Source organism: Eubalaena glacialis, chromosome 1 (genome assembly GCF_028564815.1).
Source record: "Eubalaena glacialis isolate mEubGla1 chromosome 1, mEubGla1.1.hap2.+ XY, whole genome shotgun sequence".
In the NCBI taxonomy this organism is placed as follows: domain Eukaryota; kingdom Metazoa; phylum Chordata; class Mammalia; order Artiodactyla; family Balaenidae; genus Eubalaena; species Eubalaena glacialis.
In genome coordinates, this window is record NC_083716.1 from 213,195,538 (window position 1) to 213,215,177 (window position 19,640).

General features: G+C 36.6%; 1 protein-coding gene across 6 annotated transcripts in view; it reads left to right on the top strand.

Annotated features, from left to right (window-relative positions):
- The window catches only part of MAP2 (microtubule associated protein 2), a 277,893-nt gene that overhangs the window by 133,598 nt on the left and 124,655 nt on the right, over positions 1–19,640 (top strand). For all 6 annotated transcript variants that reach the window (XM_061186957.1, XM_061186965.1, XM_061186974.1 and 3 more), the window contains exon 2: positions 2,900–2,967. The gene's annotated coding sequence lies outside the window, so the exon portion shown is untranslated. The remainder of the gene's footprint in view (positions 1–2,899; positions 2,968–19,640) is intronic.

Sequence of the window (19,640 nt, forward strand, 5' to 3'; positions counted from 1 at the left end):
GCTTTGAAAAGTAACCTTCATGTCCAAAATCACTGAAGAAAAAAATAGACGTTTAATAGAAAGATCATATTTAAAAGGATACTTTTGGGGGGAAAAGAATCCTAACCACTATGTAGGATTCACTGAAACCTGAAATCTCTTGTAATTATTACCTAGGGTAATCATATTTTTTTTTTTTTACTGTCACTAATTTATTTTATAGATGACAACTGGCGACAGAGGGTAATAGTGGTGGCAGCAACTGTATTTTAGACATCAAAAAAGGCAATATGGCTCTACTTATCAATGAGTTAACCTAAAAGCAATGAGTCATAAGAACCGAATATTGAAAGAACATTTTATAAAGGAAATAAAAGCAGTAAAACATCAAGGTCAAAATCCTACTCACATTTTTTACTGAGTAGAACAGAAATACGCCCCCCAGTGGTTGCTTTGAGTGATTTTTTTTTTTTTTTTTTTAATTTTACATGAGCTCCCAATTTTGCAGCTTCATTATTTGGGTAACCCCAGGAAGGTTCACATTGTCTATAACTAGGAAGAACCTTGGGAGGCTGATTCAATTCGATTGCCCAATTTCATGCTTGCAGAAAGAATGATGCCAGGGAGGATGGAGTGCCTAGTATATGCTGATTAAGTTCAGGCTGTACAAGATAGGTTCACAAAAGGGCGATCATGCCAATCTGACTGCCAGACTGGAAATGAAAGAAAAGCAGTGACATAATTACCCCAGATTCTCCAGACGTCCAGTACAGTACAGCACAGCTATTAAACAAAGCTAGTCCTCGGATTGATTGCAATGCATAATTTTAAAGAGGAAGATCTCTGCTTTAACAAATAGAAGAAGGCTTACAAAATCAAAGACAAAGGATGTTTCTGGAATTTGTTATGCTTGCAAACAGAATGGAAGAGAGCACATAAAGTCACTTGGTGAGAGAAGAAAAACAGGGGACCCGAACCAGGAAACTGGGATGGTGTCTCTATTGGATCTCCTGTCAGTTTTGTGACCTTGGTCAGATTCCCTGGGCCTCAGCTTTCACAACTGTGAGGCAAAGGGTGTGGACTAGGCTGAGAGGTGTCCATGAGTCCAGGATAGGGTCAGAGGCAAGGAGTGTCAGGATCCATGTCATACAAAAGAACCAAACTTACGAAAGCAAAATTACCTAGTGATCAAAAAGTAGAGAAGAAAGGTGGCTGATAGAGAATGCAGATTCATCCTAATGCATTTGAAATCTGATATAAAACTGATAGACAGTTCTTTCCAGAAAGAAGAAAATGAAGCATATCATTCTGTCTCTGAATTTCCTCCACTGTAGTCTCCTTCCATCTTCTCTATCATCACCTTATTTTTTTTCCTGCTTTCTGTTTCCGGTAACCATGGTGATGCTCCCTCCCAGCAATCTTCTTCACAGCGGGCCCTTTTGGTACACATGGAATTTTGCTACATTCACTGATGCAGGGAGCTAAGAATGCTGTAAAAATTAATTTATTTATTAACATTTTCCCCATCCCTTTTGTCCAGGAAATAAATGCAGGGAATTATTCCATACTTAACCTCCCTACATAAGGGGCACTGTAAAACTGGGATATTCAACTGTTACTTTCAGTTGCTAACATAAAGGGGATACTGATTATGTCAGAGATTCAATTCCCTGTCTTGGTCCTCAGGGACTGTAAAGTCTCGATACTCAAGCTGGTTGCTACCTCTTTTGCTTGTTTATGTGAAGGGAATAAAATAGATTGCCCCCAGAAATCACACATAAACCCTGGTTTCCTAATCCTCTTTGTTTTTTGCTGCATTCTCCCTTGTAAGGAAACCATTGCCAAGTGCGTAATTATCACAGTTACAAGGGGATTGAATTTTCCATTAAAAAATATACATAAATATAAACATTTCTCTAATGAACACAGTTATTTATTTGGAATATAAATAAGCAATATGTGATACTCAGTTTTAAAAAATATTGTAATTTTCTGCTAATGACAAAACCTCAAAAATCTCTGATGCCATGAATGCAGATAATAAAAATTCCCATAAACTATTGTTTTGTCATGTCCAGTTTATGTAGCCCAACTTCTTTGTAATCCTATATGCCGGAAAACGGTTTCTCTATTTAAGCACGGGGTGTGTGTGTGTGTGTGTGTGTGTGTGTGTGTGTGTGTGTGTATGTGTCTGGCATTAACACAAAGGAGAACAGATGATGACATTCATAGGCTTATAGACTCGACTCCTGGGGACACACTTGGATGGAGGCAATTAAGATGCCTGTCAGGCATTTGATACCAGAAGCCCCTATGCAAACCTCTAAATCATACGCCAGGGCTACATCTTATTGTCAGTGAATGATGGCGGAACTGGGTGGCTTGTCATCATTCTCGAAAATTCTGAGGCTAGTGAGCTCTCTCACCCTCTCCCACTCGCCTTATTTTCCTTTTCGCCACTGCGGGGACTTTTTCTAATTTGCAGCTTCCCTTTCCCCAACACACACAGACAGGAGCTGGTGGCTTGCAGACTGCGTCTGTCTGGAGCTAGAGAGCCTGAGCCAGCCCGCGGAGATAATGCTAGGGGAGAAGGATTCTGCAGCAATTCTCAAAGGCTAGACTTGGGTGGTATCGCTGCATATGCTCTGGTAATGGTTTGGGTTTTTTTACATTTTATTTTGTTTTCTTTTTAATCCATTTTTCAAAGCATCTGCTATATGTGATCTCACAGTAAAATGCTTTTAAATTCCTTCCTGGGCTTCCTAAAAATTCAAGTACTGCATTTTTTGTGCTACAGATCTCAAGACGTAGATTTATTATCTGGATATAAGAATGCGTTTGCTTGCTGGTGAGTTACAGTTTTCAATATTTAGCTAATAAATCTATATATGAATTCTTTTCTTTTGTTTTGTTTCGGTAGGTTCTTCAGCTTGTTGTCTCTAACCGAGGAAACATTGATTGGAAACTACTCATTCAGAAAAGTAAAAGGTACCACATGTTTTGTTTGGGTGTTTAAATGAGGGAAAATCAGGGAGGATTTGGAATGTTTTATTTAAATTAATCTCTCTATGGTTGGTCTTTTATCCTTAAGCCTACATTGATCATTGTCTATAGCATGTATGATTTGCTATGCCGAGAATGCCATTGTCCAAGGCTATTTTGATTCTAAGATGTCTAAAGAATTATGTTTTTTGTCTGTGCTGCAAGTTGTTAGCAAATATCAATATTTCTGGCTTTTTTAGGGATTTTCATCACTGTAACAGCTTTAAAAAATATCCAAAATTCTCTCTTAATGAAAAATTAAATAATTTGAATTTAAGAGAAATATGCTAAGTAATGATTTTATCTGAGGGAATCCTGCTAGTAAGTGATATTTTTTAAATGGCTAAATAAAATGGCTTGCCCTTCCCAGGTAGAATGAGCACTAGAGACGAAAGCCCAGGAATGACTCAGTATTGTTGGGTTTTGCGAATAAAATATTGTAACTTCTTCACTGATGCTTTAGTCTTCAGCACTGTATATATTTAAAGGTTGAGGTTGTTTGTTATTGAAAGAACCGATTTTACATATGCTTTATTTAGCATTGACAGCATAAGAAAGTAATCTTTCATCTTGCCGTGAAAGCAGTTGAATCATTGATCCTGGGCCTTATGCCTTATGTGAAAAATATTAATCTTCAAATTCAACATCAGGATATATATTGATCGGAGATGCCAATTATGGGATCGTTAATTCTTTATGATGATCTTTGACTTGAACATATGCTCATGTCAGTAAAACCAATATTTATAATTTACCTTTTAAAAACCGGAAGACATTTTCCACCTTGCTGAGAAGATCAATACATCTTTTAAGTCTTTCCTTAGCATTCACCTCGAGTATCAGTCCAAAATATTTTATGCAGTAAGGTTTGTTTTCTTAAATGTACTTTAAAAATGGCTAATGTTTAACGACTGATCTTGAAATACCAGAAGTATGCAAGTGTACACCTGTGAGTGTGAATATTTGTAGCAGTTGAAGGAGATGAACGCATTGTGCTTATTTAATTTTCTCCGCAATGTGTAATTATGAGAGCCTTAATTTATTCATTCCACAAGCACTTATTAAGAGCCTTGCTGCTGTGGGTAGTTATTGTGGGAGAGAAGGAAGGGGCAGATGCCACTGTCACCCCCCCTCTTCCAGAGTGTAGGCAGCATCACATAATATTTTTGCACAGGAGAATGAATTCATTAAAATAAATCTGTGTGTTCTAAAAAAGGAAACTGCATTATTTCAGACATTGAACAAAATCTAATAGGCTAGTCTCAGAGATATGTGAAATAGATTGTGTTTTTTTCCTCAGAAATTTCTCAGTGGAATCATGTATGAAATTTCCAAACAGGACTTACTATTCCTCTTGGATACTGTAAAACCCTTAGGACCATTCTCTCTTTTTAGGTTTCACTCAGAGTAAGTGAAAACATTTCATATTTGGTAAAAAATATATATATATATATATTTGGTATTTTACCATCTAACTAAATTTCTACAGGATATATTTCAGGTGAGAAACTGTTTCCTGATCTTCAGACTCATTTAGCAACTCACTAAATTAATTTTGAACTTTGGGGTATTTACGTGAATTGGAAAAAGATGAAGTTGTTATTTAACCACTAAAAGATGTATTCAGTATATTGTCAATAGGCAGTAATCAGCTCTGTTATGATTTATCTGGGTATTAGAGAAGTGGCATATTACCTCATCAAAAGTTTCTTGATTCCTAAATTTTCTAGGACCATTTTAAAATTCATCTTGTGGTATGTTAATAGATTTTGTGTAATAAATCAGGGTTTATTCAAATAGTCTGTTACATTGTCAAATCAAAATAGAATTTGGCTATTGGACTCTCAGAGAGTCAGGGACCTGTATCATGGTTTTTCTAATCAATATCGTCTTGACATTAGTTAATCCCTTTACTGATTTTTTCACTGAAATCTTCAGCATATAGAATAGTCCCTGGACAACAGCAGGAGTTCAATAAATATTTATTTAATTATTTGAAGGATAAATGACTTTGTCGATATTTCCCCCCATTACTTTTTTGTTCTTGTTTTTCATGAGATTACAGACTCTAAAACAGACATTTGGTACATTTTTTTTCAGTTACCCCAAATATTCATTATATGTTTCTAATTAATCAAAATTAATTAAATAATTAATATCAGGTAGAAAATCAGGCAAACCATGTGCCAAAATTTCTTCAGGCTATATGCAAAAGGGTTTTTCTGGTCTTAGGTTAAGATGGAAAGAATTTTTGAAATGTCCCCTTTCACGTTCACCAGCTAAGGGAAAGACCCCAAACTGCAGTATGAGTTTTGCTTTATGGATGCTTCCTAAATACTACTCCCAGGCTTGGCATTGTTTACTGCTCTTCATGTCTTCAGCCAAAATTTTGCTGCAGCAGATGGGGCGGGGAGGCCGTTCTTTTCTCTCTCAATGTAATACTAGGAATGATGTCATAATCTTCTTAAACGCTTGGTTGCTTATTATGGACTACTAAGTATGACATCATTTTATATATATATGCTTATATACATATATATAATCTGTAAGGAAACTTCTAGAATCATAATAGCTTTAGGGAATGCTATTCTTGTCATTTATTTTTATTAATAAAACTATAATTTTTGTTATTAACTATGTGCTAGATAATATCCTAAGCCCTTAACATATGTTATTACATTTTAACTCTCTCTACAATCCGGGGAGATGGATATGGTCTCCATATTATGAATGAACTGAGATTCCAATTGGACAGTCAACGCAAGTCTGGCCCAAAGTCCTTCATATTAATCACAGAATACTACATTTTTTTCTAGTAGATTTTTTGGCTCATAATCATCATTTTAATGTTTTATTATGCACATGAAATATATGTTACTGAAATAAGGTTAAAACAGTATGCTTGTAGATTCTTGTTTTTATGTATATAAGGTAGGAGCGAATACACCTTAAAATACTTAACTGTAATGTTCAAGCTCTGGTATGTTTTATATTTTAAATATATATTTTATATTTAACCTGAGGATTTTTATTCTTGAAAGAAGAATGTCAGAGATAAATTAGTTTTGAAATAAGTGGATTCATAAAATATCTCCTATGTCATTACAATGAAGTCATATTACTGAATTGCATCATCTATATAAGAAAATTAACCAGAAAATTCAAGTGCTAAATAGTATAACTGATGCCATATCTTGCAAAGGCTTTTTTTTTTTTTTTAATTGAAATCATGGCCGAAGTTTCATACGGCCAAAATAGATAAAGAAGCAGAAAACAGTGTGAAAATGCGCATGCACCCTTAAAGTACAACTCACTAACCCAGAAAAACAACTGAGGGCACTAACAATTACACAAATATGTATTAGGATGGTCTACTTGAAAGGGAGTATATACAAGAGAACACCTTCTGAGCTCAGCTGGGTGCAGCGGATTAAAACCTGGAAGTAGCACCCAGGCTCATTGCAGGGCAGGATTACTAACAATTGAGAAGAGACTCAACAGTGGAGGATGAGTCTTTTGAGGTGGAACTTAGGGATGAATAGAAATATTCAAGGGAGAGATAATGCCTGGAGGAGCTCGGAAGAACAAATGACATTAGCAAAGGATCCAAAGGAAGTGAACATGCAAGAAAAGCATAGACTGATCCCATTTATATTCTGGAATGCAGGACAAAAGAAGGGGATTCTTAGAAGACAAGGATGGAAATATATGTGAATACTGTTAGGTTGTACCATGCCTAATATTCCTAATATTAGGAATGCCTAATATTCTACCCTTTTTGAACTACAAAATGAAAATTTCATTCAGTTCAACCTAATACATTGAAAGAGGACTGTAAATGCCAAGTTGAGGAGATGTTTTTCAGTATTCACTGAAAAGCTATTGACTGTATTCTGGATAGGAGACCACAATTACCTACACTGTGTTTTCACAGGACTTATTTTATAGCTCTGTATATGACAGTGTTGTGTGTGAGAGCATATTGAAGAAAGCATCACTTTGGAAGCTGTCATAGGATAATCCAGGAAAAAATAAAGGCTCAAAGAGGGTGTTGACAGCGGGCATTAAAAAAGAGGTCATGAAAGTGAAAGTTGTTTCCAAACTCAAATTTATATCCTGAGAATTGCAACCTCTTGATTGGTAGGAGGGATGAAAAGCAGAAGGACTCAATGGTGACTCTAACATTTGAATTTGACAGCTGGAAAAATCAGGGGAGAAAGGTAGGTAAAAGTTGCTTGAGGAAAGAGCCCCCCCTTTTATCTTTATCGTATCCCTAGTCTCTAGCAGACAGCCTAGTACGTAGTAGACAGCCAATACATGCTGACTGAATGAGTGAGAGAGTGAATAAAATGAAGAGGCCAGTTTAGGCCATGTTGGCTGGATGTGGGTGGACTGGTCTAGTAGATTGCAGAACATGTAGATCCAAAGCTGAGAAGAGAAATTAGGGAAATAGGAGGTGGATGACATTATCAAGAAAGATGAGAAGAGGACCAGAGAGGAAATTCTTGACAGCATTCACATTTAGGATGCAGAATGAGGGAAGGGCTGACAAAGTTCAAGGAAGATTTTTTTTTTTTTTTTTAAAGCAAAGAAAAAAGACAGTTGAAGTAACAGAAAACAAGGCTAAAATGCAAATTCTCCAGAAAAATTGAAGAATGAGAATAAATAAGAGACCGCTGGATTTATTATTTATTTCAGTAATATTTTCTGTTATAAAAACAATAAATCAACATTTTGTAAAGTTTATAAAATTTAGAAGAGTGTAAGGAAGGAAATAGTAGCCATCCATAATTACACAATCCAGAGATTATGGTTAACATTTTCTAAACCTTTTAGCTTGTTTCTTTTCCTCTATTGCATTTAAATTTACATAATCAGGATCAGAACCATACAATTTGAATTCTGCCTTTTTTCCCACTCATCTCTTACAGCATTTTGCCACCTGCATAATGTTCTGTCATGTAGACGTTGGATATGTTTATTCCCCATTGTTCCTAATTTTTCACTGTCATCACAATAGTGCAATGAGATACTTCGTTATGTCACTCTTACATGATATTTCAAGTGATTTCCAATAGATATTTCCTAACAACAGAATCACAGTATTCTATATTGTCAAGTTCCTGGTCAGATATAATTTACTGGTTTCAAAATTAGCCTCAGCTTTCTTCCAAGAAAGAGAATCTAAAATTACTTTAGCACCTGCCATGTGCCAGCCTCTGGCACTTTAATTATCCCAGTGACTCCAATGTAGAGTCTTATATCTCCACTTAAAAAATGAAGGACCAGGGACTGAGAGAATTGCACAAGTTTTAGGACCAGTTTTGAATCTGGGTCTGACTCAAACCAATCAAACTGTGGGGACAGAAGCAAGACCTCGAGAAGTAAATAAGTAAATAAGGATATGAAAATAATAGGAAACATTCTTAAGAAGGCCAGGGTTCACAGGAAAGAGACAGAATATGTAAGGCAGGGAGGGCGGTGACTTCCCCTTCTCTTACTAACAAGTAGAGTCCTAAACTGAAGGGGAGGGGGCAGATAGAGACGGGCTGGGGGGGTCGGGGGGTGTGCTATGTATGGAAGCAGAAGAAGGACACACTTAAAGAGCAAGGTCCTAATGGAAGGGAGATAAAGAGCACAGGCAGGGATTTGGGCTTGGCAAGCAAAATTCATCTTCCCTACAGATAAAAGTGAAAGAAAAGAGAGTGAGATTGTCTAGTGGTAAAGATACGGGGACCTTAACATATCATCCAGACTTTATCTCAGACTGGAGGAAAATTCACTTATTCATTCAGTGAATATTTCTTGAACACCAGTTCCATGCCCTTTTCCTTCCCTAATGGAACTTTCTTTCTAGTGAGGGGAAATAATCAGTGGGTAAACAAAATTAAAAGATTACTGAGTCAGCTATGCAGAGAATGGGTGATAAGGTATAAGGGTAGATACTGGGAGATAAGCATCTCAAACTTTACAGCAGAGATGAATCAACTGGGGATCTTATTAAAATGCAGATTTGGAATCAGTGGGTCTGAGGAGGGGCCTGAGAGTCTATATTTTAACAAACTCCCAGGTGAGGTTGTTGCTTTTGGACCGTGGACCATGCTTTGATTAGCAAGAAGTTAGAAGGCAAATTTCCAGACCAAAAAAAAAAAAAAAAAAAATCGATATGATAGGAGCTGTTGTTATGAGCAAGTCAAATGTGAGTCCTTCTCTTCCTGCAGTAGCACTACATACTTTTAAGCCTCTTTGATGGTGAGAGAGAGATTTGTCCCTCTTTAGCTCTAAGCTTTTTCAATTCCAATCAGTTATTTTATGAAAGCCATTGAACCAGTCCTAATGAGCTACTGACATGTCATTCGTTCCGCCCACGCTCAATGCTTTATCAAGCCATATAATGAATTCTTGTGGTTCAGGTTTGGGGATGTGAGTGCATATAACCCTGGGCCAGTTTCTTAACTCCAGTTCTGTTCCCTGCTTCATAATTTCGTTGGACTCCTCTCTGCCTGGATGATCAGCACAGTCCTGGCCTGCTAAATTCTCTGGCCTGCTAACTCTTCACATCCCTTATGTTCATCTGTGCTTAGTAGCAGAGCTTCCCAATTTTTACATCCCGTCTTCTTGCCACACACAGCCTAGTACAAGCCTTGGAGGACTCTCCTTAAAGTCACAGGAGGCTATTGAGTATAGTCTCTGATTTAAAGAATGCATTTTTTTTTTTTCCAACAAAATCATTTCCCTTTGGAGGACTGTTTCGGTTGGTGACAGCAACCTGCATTCCTCTGAAGGAAGGATGCATGTGTTTGTAGACGATTAGAGTGTTCAGAGGGGCTAAGTGTTCACAAGAAGCCTTGACAGACTCCATCTGGAGGAGTGTTATCTTTCTGCCTCACTGCTAGGCTGTAACTCTCAATCTTCCCTTATAGCTGCAGGAACATGGGTGCCTATACTTGGTTGATTCCTTCCACAGCACATGTTTCAGCTATGCAATATCTAAGAAAATAACAGATCGAAGAAATACGGCATACTCGTCATCAAGGAAAAACAGCTTAAGTGCATATTGAACACCTGTGATATCCTCACACTTATCAGCATTTATCCTTTGCTTAAAAGGCTGGTTCTATCTCTAAGCTATGTCATGACCTGATCTTTAGACTTTGCCACTGTCATTTTGTAATTTGGTGTTTAACAGCCAAGTAGGCAGGGGCAGTGTCATTAGAAACTTTAAATTGAAACTTCCAGGGAAATATCAAATTCGTTTTCATATGAACAGAAGTCAACTTAAATAGAAAAACACATTTCTTCAAGGAGAAAACTTGGGGAAAATCCTTGAGGAGAGAGACCATGTCTTAAGGCATCTTAGTACTTCTTAGTACTTCCTTGCTGACTATACAGAAAATGCCCTTAATACATATGCCAAGTTGAAGCTAAGAAAATAAGTGTGTGTGAAACTGTAGTTTTTCTGTAATGGACAGTGCTGGTCTTCTTTGCACAGTCAAACTGGGATTGGTAAAACTGCCAGAGTTTAAATACCATGTCTGTGCCCTTTCATCATTCATTCAATTGTTAAGAGTCTCAGAGTAGACAGCATAATCTCTGGTGTTTCTGACGCAAACTCTCCCTCTCTCAAAAAAAAAAAAAAAAAAAGTCTGAATCAATCGTCATCTTTTGTGAATTCCACTTGGGTCTGCCTCAGATGGTTTGAATTAACCTTTCTTCAGATTCTCTCTGGTGTTAATGACTCTGGATTATGACCATTTAAAGCAGCGGAAGTACATTGATCCACATCTGGCAAATGTTAAAAGAAAGCTACTCCATTTAACAGATTACAACGAACATATATTTCTTTGCATTGTGTAGGAATTTAGGAAATGATGTTTCGTTTCGGGAAGATCTTATGTTTTATTTCCAAGGTGAACAATATTTGTACTTAGTTTTCTGTAAAAATATTTTCTTGCTCATTGTAGAATTTTCTCATGCTAAGAGTTCGTTGTTACGTATACAGAATAAGATGTAACACGTAGGCATTTAGGATTCTGTTCACATAGTGTCTAAGAGCAACTGGTTAGCACAATTTTGGGTATAGCTGCAGGTGAATTTGTGATATTCTAGAATCTTAAAAAGCACACGTACACTGCCAATACTTTAAATAGTTGAGGACAGAAATCCCTAAAATGACTGACTTTCCAAGATTTTTATTGGTACTTGAGGAAATATGAGATCTAACAATGAAAAAAAATTTTAAATCATACAAGCACTCATGGTCCTGAGTAATTCAAATAATTCTGGTCACACTGCTGCACTTTTCCTCTACAGGACAGTGGATAGTCCAATAAATCAAAGGGACATAATAAATGTAATATATAGCTTAATATGTGCATGCATTTTTAGTTCTACTCTGTATGTTATGCTCACAAAAAGACCCAGGATGTAGACTTTGGAATACAAAATTGTTAAAATAATGTGACCGGCTAAGAAGTTGCATTTAGATTTTAAGGAAAAAAAAAAATCAGTACCTCTTTTTAAGTGATACAAAGCATTTTCTAATACATGACATCACAAAGCTCACAACAATCTCTGGAATGGGAACGGCAGATCTTGTTATATTTATTACAGATGAGAAAACTGAAGTGTAAAGAATGCAGTGACTTACCCAAGTCACTCCACTAGAAGATAGTTAACCTGGGCTTGTATACTTGTTCTGGCCCTGAAACCTTTACTTTCTACTGCCATGCAGGCAAAACAGATAAATGAGTATATTGTCCTAAGTCTAGACTATTTTAATAATGCACTGACTTGACTGCTAAAATAACCCATTCCAAGGTAGCTGTGACCTCCACTAAATGGATTTCCCTGCTCTCCCTTTAGAATCCTGGATGAGCATGGCGTGGAGCTCAGTAAATACTAGTAAAAAATATCAGTTATACTGAAATGGTTTTAAACTTTTCAGTATGAAAAGGAGCTAAGTCTAAATGTATCACAGAACATGTCATCTTACTGATTTAAAAAGCATTTGCTGGAGGGATAGATTAATAAGAATTCGTGATTTAGTTCTAAGTTTCACAGAATTTTAGTCAAGTGGTAGACAGCTCAGCAAGAACCCAGGATCACAAAGAAAATGATTAAAGCTTCAGAAAATCAGATCTATGGAAAAACATTTTAAAAAGCAGGCATTGTATTTTGCCTAATATTAGGATAATTATAAGAGCTTATGAAGAATTTTGAGCTGGAAGCTGTGGGTCTCAGTTCTGACCTCAGGGTAGCACATGTAAAGAAAAACGATAACCTCAGAGGCCACTGAGTAGGGTCAGAGCTGAGGTCAGTGTCTCAAGGCAGCACCAATAGGAATGAATCCACTGAGGACATCCTCATTGCAGTGGCCCACCTCTTGCCCAGATTCTTCTGTCCACCACCCTCATCCAGGCTCTCAGTGCCAGAGGTACCGAAATGTTTTTATCTGCTCTCCCTGCCCTGAACACCATCACCCCATTCATCTGACAGACAAACTGTAATATAAGCTCTTCTTTGTGTTCCCGTGTTTTTCCTTCCAGTGGTTCTTGTTTGCTCTCTTGAGCTGTGCTGGTCAATGTGGTAGCAGCTAGCCATAGGCAACTACTTAAATTCAAATTAATTAAAACAAAAAATAATTGAGGTTTACTTCCTTAGTCATACTAACCACAATTTCAAGTGCTCCCTAGCCACGTTATTTTTATAGAACATTACATATCATAGTACAAGTCCATCACCACAGTGCTTATTTGGCGAGAGCATAACCGGACCCTCACCCAAATATCCAAGGCCTACAGTGACTCCTCTGCATCCCTCAATACCCTTGCACACACTCCACTCCACACACTTCTCTCCTCCTCTTCCTCATCCTCATTGCTACAATTATAATTAAATAATAATAGCCCTTATTTATTTAATGTGTATTTTGTGCCAAGGACATACATTTTCAGAAGAAAAAGAAGAAGAAAAGGAAGAGGAAGAGGAGGAAGGGGAGGAAGAAGGAAAAGAAGAAGGAAAAGGAGAAGCAGCAGCAGAAGCCACCCGCACAGTAGTTTCTTTATCCCCAGTTCACAGAAGAGGAAGATGATGTTTAATGAAGTTCAGTATATTTCCCAAGGATAAATAGCTAATAATTAGTGGAGGATGAAGTAAGACCCAGGTCTGCTGGCCCCAAAGCCAGACCTTTTACCCTGTACCAGTGGTTCTTAACCAAAGACAGTTGTCCCCCTGCCAGGGCTCATTTGGAAATGTCCAGAGACATTTTTGATTGTCATAACTGGACAAGAGCTATTGATATCTAAAGGGTAGAGGCCAGAGATGCTGCTAAGTATCCTACAATGGATGAACTCCTTACAACCAAGAATTATCTGGCTCAAAATGTCAATAATAATGCCAAGATTGTATGTTTTCTATCTCCCCCCACAAACGAATTTAAATTCTAAAAGTATGGGGACTTTGCTTTGTCCACTGCTATTTCTCCAGTGCATTGACAACTACTTACCATAGAGTAGGCATGCAATGTATATTTTTGAATGAGTGCTGAATTTATTACTTTTGAATTAATCAAATACCTGCACATGGTAAAAAAACAATCAAGCCAAACAAAGGGACCAAAATAAAATTAGAGTCTTCTTCCCTAAACCCATCCTCAACCTCATATCCCAGTGAAAGCCAGTTTAATAATTGTTATACTCTAAGAATTCTTCTGATTCTGATTCAGTGACTTTAATCTCTTGCAACCAAATTTCTTTCTTGTAGACTGAGGTCAGCACACTTTTTCTATAAAGGGGCAGATAGTAAATACTCTTAGTTTATGAGGGCTATACAGTCTCCATTACAGCTAATCATACAGCTACAGTGTGCTCTGCCATTGTAGCCCAAAAGAAACATGGATAGTAAGTAAATGAATAGGCATGGCTGTGTTCCAATAAAACGTAATTTACAGAAACAGGTGGTGGCTGTATTTGGCCCATGGACTATAATTTTCCAACCCTTCTTCTAGGCTATATTCCTCTCTCCTTGTACTTTCTATCTCATGTTATCTTTTATTATATTCCATTTCTGTTTTATTGGAGCTTCTTCTAAAGGCATTTATTCATATATGGCAGGTTATTGATAAATTTGAGTCCTTACATGTCTCAAACCATGTCTTCATATAGTACTCATACTTGATTGGTAATTTGGCTAGATCTGCAGTTTTGCTCTATTTTAGCATCTAGTGTTATTGATAAGAATTCTGATATCAGTCAGGTTCTCATTCTTCTGTGAATAACCTTGATTTTCTTTTTCTTTATAGTAAGTTTCAGGAGTTTTGTGCAATTTCAAAAGGATGTGTCTATATGTAGGTCTTTTAATATTTATCTAATTTGGCAATAAGATTATTTAAAATTAGTTATTAGTTTAAATTATTTAAATCTTTTAAACTAACAGACACTTTCCTCTCTTCTTTTTCTGGTTATCTCTGCCTCTGTCCCATATTTAGAGGATTCCTATTTATAAATGCTGGACTTACTGGATTGATCTGTTTCATCTCCTTTTTCACATATTTTTAAAATCCCTTTTTCACTTTTTCTACATTCAAAGAGTTTTTTTCTTCTTCTAATCAGCTGAATTATTATTTGCCTTTAGTCCTGCCAATTCTATTTTTTAATTATATATTTTAAATCATATGTTAATTTACAGGAATTTTTTTCTTATTCTCTGATAATTTTCTGTAATTCATTTTTGGAAGGAAGTTTATTTTTAAAGTATGCAATATTCTTTCACATGCCTCTGAGAAAGACACCCATAACTGTAAGTTTTCTTTTGTTTCCTGAATCATCTCTATTTCTCCAGGAGTCTTTTTTTTTTTAATAGATCATTATTGGAGTATAATTGCTTCACAATACTGTGTTAGTGTCTGTTGTACACCAAAGTGAATCAGCCATATGCATACGTATGTCCCCATATCCCCTCCCTCTTGAGTCTCCCTCCCATCCTCCCTATCCCACCCCTCTAGGTCGTCGCAAAGCACCAAGCTGATCTCCCTGTGCTATGCTGCTGCTTCCCACTAGCTATCTATTTTACATTCTGTAGTGTACATATGTCGATGCTACCCTCACTTCGCCCCAGAAAAGACAACCCTCGGAATGGGAGAAAATATTTCCAGGAGTCATTTTTAAAAGTATTTTTCTATTCATGCCTCTGGTTTTTCTCAAATGCCTTGATTTGAAGGGTTTTTGTTTGTTTGTTTGTTTTAATGAATGAAGAACTAGGCTGAGGATCATAGGTAGCTATTGTAAGTTTCCTCACCGTTGAGGCTGACCGCAAGTTCTGGGTAAGCGAGCTGACTTCGTCAGGAGCAGGCATCCCAGAAGGAGCATGGAGGTGGAACTAGCAAGTGAGCAGGTTAGGGTCCCTACAATTCCACAATGTGTTTCACTTCTGCATGGATTTATCCGTACCAGAACTGTTTCCAAAACTGATTACCCGCTTTCATTAAAGACTAGTTTTTATTTTTACTGTTGGGGGCAAAAGCTTCTTCCTTCAGCTAAAAATGTAGTAGCAAAGGAGAAGAAGAGAAAGGGTCTCAATTGTTCTGAATACGTTTCTTAGTGAATTGCCATGATATTGGTCTCACAGCCCCCTCGGACTCTGTATTTGAAGACTTTCAGCTTGGAGTTTCTCCAGGTTTCCTTGGGATGGACCTGCTGAAACTCCTAGCAGCAGTTTCCCTGGTGTTTTTTCTGTATCTCAGCCTATCTGCATTCTGACTTCTAGAATATCTTCAAAATTTTTGTTAGAGTTACATTATTTTTCAACATTTTTATCATTTTCATAGCATCCATATATGTTTACACTGCACTTTTTTGTGCTAGTTACCTTGTTCTACCTTTACTATTTACTAGCTAATGGAAAAATTATTTCCCTTTTCTGGGCCTTATTTTTCCTATAAAATAATGATGGTATCTGATTTTGAGGGTTGAGATGGAACTTATGAATGCATGTTGAAAGCTGTAAAGTAGAAAACAAATATAAGCTATCTTTATATATAAGACTTTGTCAAGGATCCAGAGTAACCAGTAAATCCAAACCTGGAGATTAGCCACAGTTACAGGAAAACCCCTTCCCTACCCAGTAGAAATTGCAAGGTGATGCCAAGTTGATATTAGAACTAAAATGCTATATGTGATGCAAAAGAACCAGAAATTATGTATTAGTAACAATACTAAAATAAGCAGTTGTTCATGGATGTATTTTTTTACCTAATGGAAAGACGAAGATAAAAGCAGATCAAGAATGTAGTTGAAATACTACAGTTAAATTAAACAAATGTGAATTTTAGGTTTAGCATAGAATGTACAACTTAATTTTGTGTGATCCTTTTGCTTGACAAAATTAAGAATGTGAATATTTAGGTAATAATGAGTATAATGTCGTGCTGTTAATTAGCTATCAAAAATATTATTTCATATGGCTTCAGTTCATTGAAAGTTTCTTCTCTCTCAATGAAGTTGGGACTTGAAGCACCCAGGAAAAGGAAAAAATTTTTAATGGCAATAACAGTAGAGTGGCTTAATTGTAAAAGCTGAAAAAATGTTAAGAAAAAAATAAATGTAGAAAGAAAGTTAAGAGTCACAGCAGTCTTTGACGTCAACGTACTGGGAACCATTTGTGGATAATTGATAAAAGGACTATTTTTCCTAAATTCTTAAAACCCAGCATCTTATTGATAGCCTTTATTATTAGAAACAAACTGAGAACACATCAAACAGACAAAACATGAAATAAATCAATGTGAATGTATGCTGAGTGATGCATATACGATGTGCTATCTGACTGCTATTAATCCTCATTATCTGCATGCAGTTATTATTCCAAAGTTGAATGTCTGTAGAGGATAAGTCACCAGCCATAGTTAAATGTTAGGGGATCCAGTGACATAATTTAAATTCAAGGCCTCATTCAAAGGAATGTGAATAAAATGCATTTGTTTGGCTTTTTATGGCCACTATTAAAAGTAAAGGAGATGAAACCATAAACAACTATGTTCAAATATTGGCATAGCTGAGTCTGCTTTGTGGCAGTACCAAACCATATTTATTGATAGGGAAGCTCTGTTTAACTTACCCAGCCCATCTATATTGTAATTGAGGTTTAAAAATATACTTGGCAACTTAGGCAAAATGCATAGTGCTAATTCAAAGTGAGTTCATTTTGATGTGGTTTAATTTTCTGTTGTTTTAAAAGCCTGGTACAATTTATAAGTTTTATTTTTTTTCTAATCCATGCCTAAGACCTTAGCTCATAATTAAGGTGGTACAGATGACTTTTGCCCCCAATATCGATTATCTCTTTCTTCCTCAGTAATAATAGGACCCCAACTTTTTGGAGGATTCATGATCACGTGGCCATTCAGAATAAGATCCAGAATCCCAGCCTCCCTTGTATATAGGTGTAACCATATGACTAATTTCTGACCAGTAAGATATGAACAAAAGTTGTGTGTGAAACTTTGCTCAACTGCTTAAAAAGAAGGAGTGTGCTATTCATCACTCCTTCCTCCTTTCTGCTGGTGGGAATTCATATGTAATGGCTAGAGCATCAGCAACCATTTTGAATATGAAATAATCTTGTAATGAATTTCCATTTCATTTAAGCCACTGTTATTTGGAGTTTTCCCATTACTTACAGCCTACCCTAGTCATCATTTGTATACCAACTTTGCAACCTTATATTTACTTTCAAAAACTCTGAAATGTCATTTTAGCAAGTATTATTGTTGACTATATAAATAATGTTTATATTAAAATTGCTACCTAAAATATACCTGTCCAGTCAGTTACTAAGTCCCATCAGTTCCACTTCCTAAACATTTTTCAAATCCATCCATTTCTCTATCCCCAAAGACTGTGTTAGTCTGTCTCCCGTCATCTCTGATCTTAACAACTGTGACAGATTCCTGCATGGACACTTGCTCCATACAAGCCATTATACACGTAGTAGCTGGATGTATCTTTTAAAAATACAATATAATCATGATATGTCTGTATTGAAAACCATAGTATTCATAATAAAGTCAGGAATCTATAAACTGTGCTACAAGGCCATCCATGATGTGGCCTCTGCCTGACTCTCCAGCCCATCCTGAGTTTACTGCCTTGGGGTTATTGCACTTATTTTTCTCTTTGCCTGGAGCACTCTCTCTACTCTCCTCACCTCCCATTCCACTCCTGTTTCTTCTGTCCCTCTACTTACTAAGTCCTGCTCATTAGTTAGGTCTCAGATTTCTTGGTTAAGCCTTAAGCCATCTCCCAGCCTCTAGTCTAATATAGGCCTGTGTATCACATGCTCTCATAGCACTCTGCATTTCTCTCACTTATATTTATCAATTTAATGCAAGTCTGTCCCACAAGACTAGAATGTCCATTGAGTGTCTGTCCCATTCCTGACCATAACCCCAGAACCCGCTGAAAGAACTGGGACAGAGTAGGTGCTCAAAGAACAATGTTGACTGACTGACAGACTGATCCTTTATTTTCTTCTTTTTCCCTAAAAAGCATAGCTAACTGACATCTCAACCAGAGTTCCACTTATCAAAATCCCATGCATTCTCTGGGTCATCCAAACCATGCATGTGCTCTCACCTTTTAATTAGATATTTATTTTATTTTTTCTGCCCCCACCCATTTTTTTAAAGACTTTATTTTTTTTAGGGCAGTTTTAGGTTTACAACAAAATTGAAAGGGAGGTACAGAGATTTCCCATATACCTCCTGCCACCACACATGCATAGCTCCCCCATTATCAGCATCACTTATTAAAAAATGGTACATTTTTCACCAAGGGTGAACATTGACACATCATAATCACCAAAGTCCATAGTTTTTACCTTAAGGTTCACTCTTGGTGTTGTACATTCAGTGGGTTTGACAAATATATAATGATATATATGCATCATTGGATCATACAGAGTATTGTCACTGCCCTAAAAAATCCTCTGTGCTCCACCTATTCATCTCTCCCTCCTACCAATAATTACTTTTCTTGAGATCGTATACTAGACTTGAATTACTATTTGGGAACACATTCTAGAAAATATGAAGTCTTAAAAAAAGTTTATTTTTTCATAATAACAGCCTCTATTTAAAAAGCTGTTTATTATAATTGCCTTCATCCCAACAGAGCAGAAACTTCTGGAGGCTATGGCTATTATTGCCTTTTGCAAACAGAATGTCTGGCACATAAAAGGCATTTAACAAATGCTGGGTTATAATGCAGTGAAATAAGTACAGACTTTGAAGTTAGATACCCTTGGGTTCAAATCCAGGATCTGGCCCTCATCAGCTATGAGAAATTGGGAACTTATCAAGACTCGGTTGTATAAAACAGGAATGATAATAACAACCTCATTAGGATATTGCAGGAATTAATGAAGATAATTTACATAGCAGAAGCTCTATGTTTGGTAGTGATTATTATGACTTTCCAAGTTTATATTTCTCCACCCCCTTCTTAACAGACAAGGTGGATGCTCAGTTCTTTATGTTGTTTTGATGCTGAGTGATGTAAATTTGATAAAGGTAAAACCTAACACTAAATAAAAAATAAGACTTATAAAAGAAGTGTGGAAGG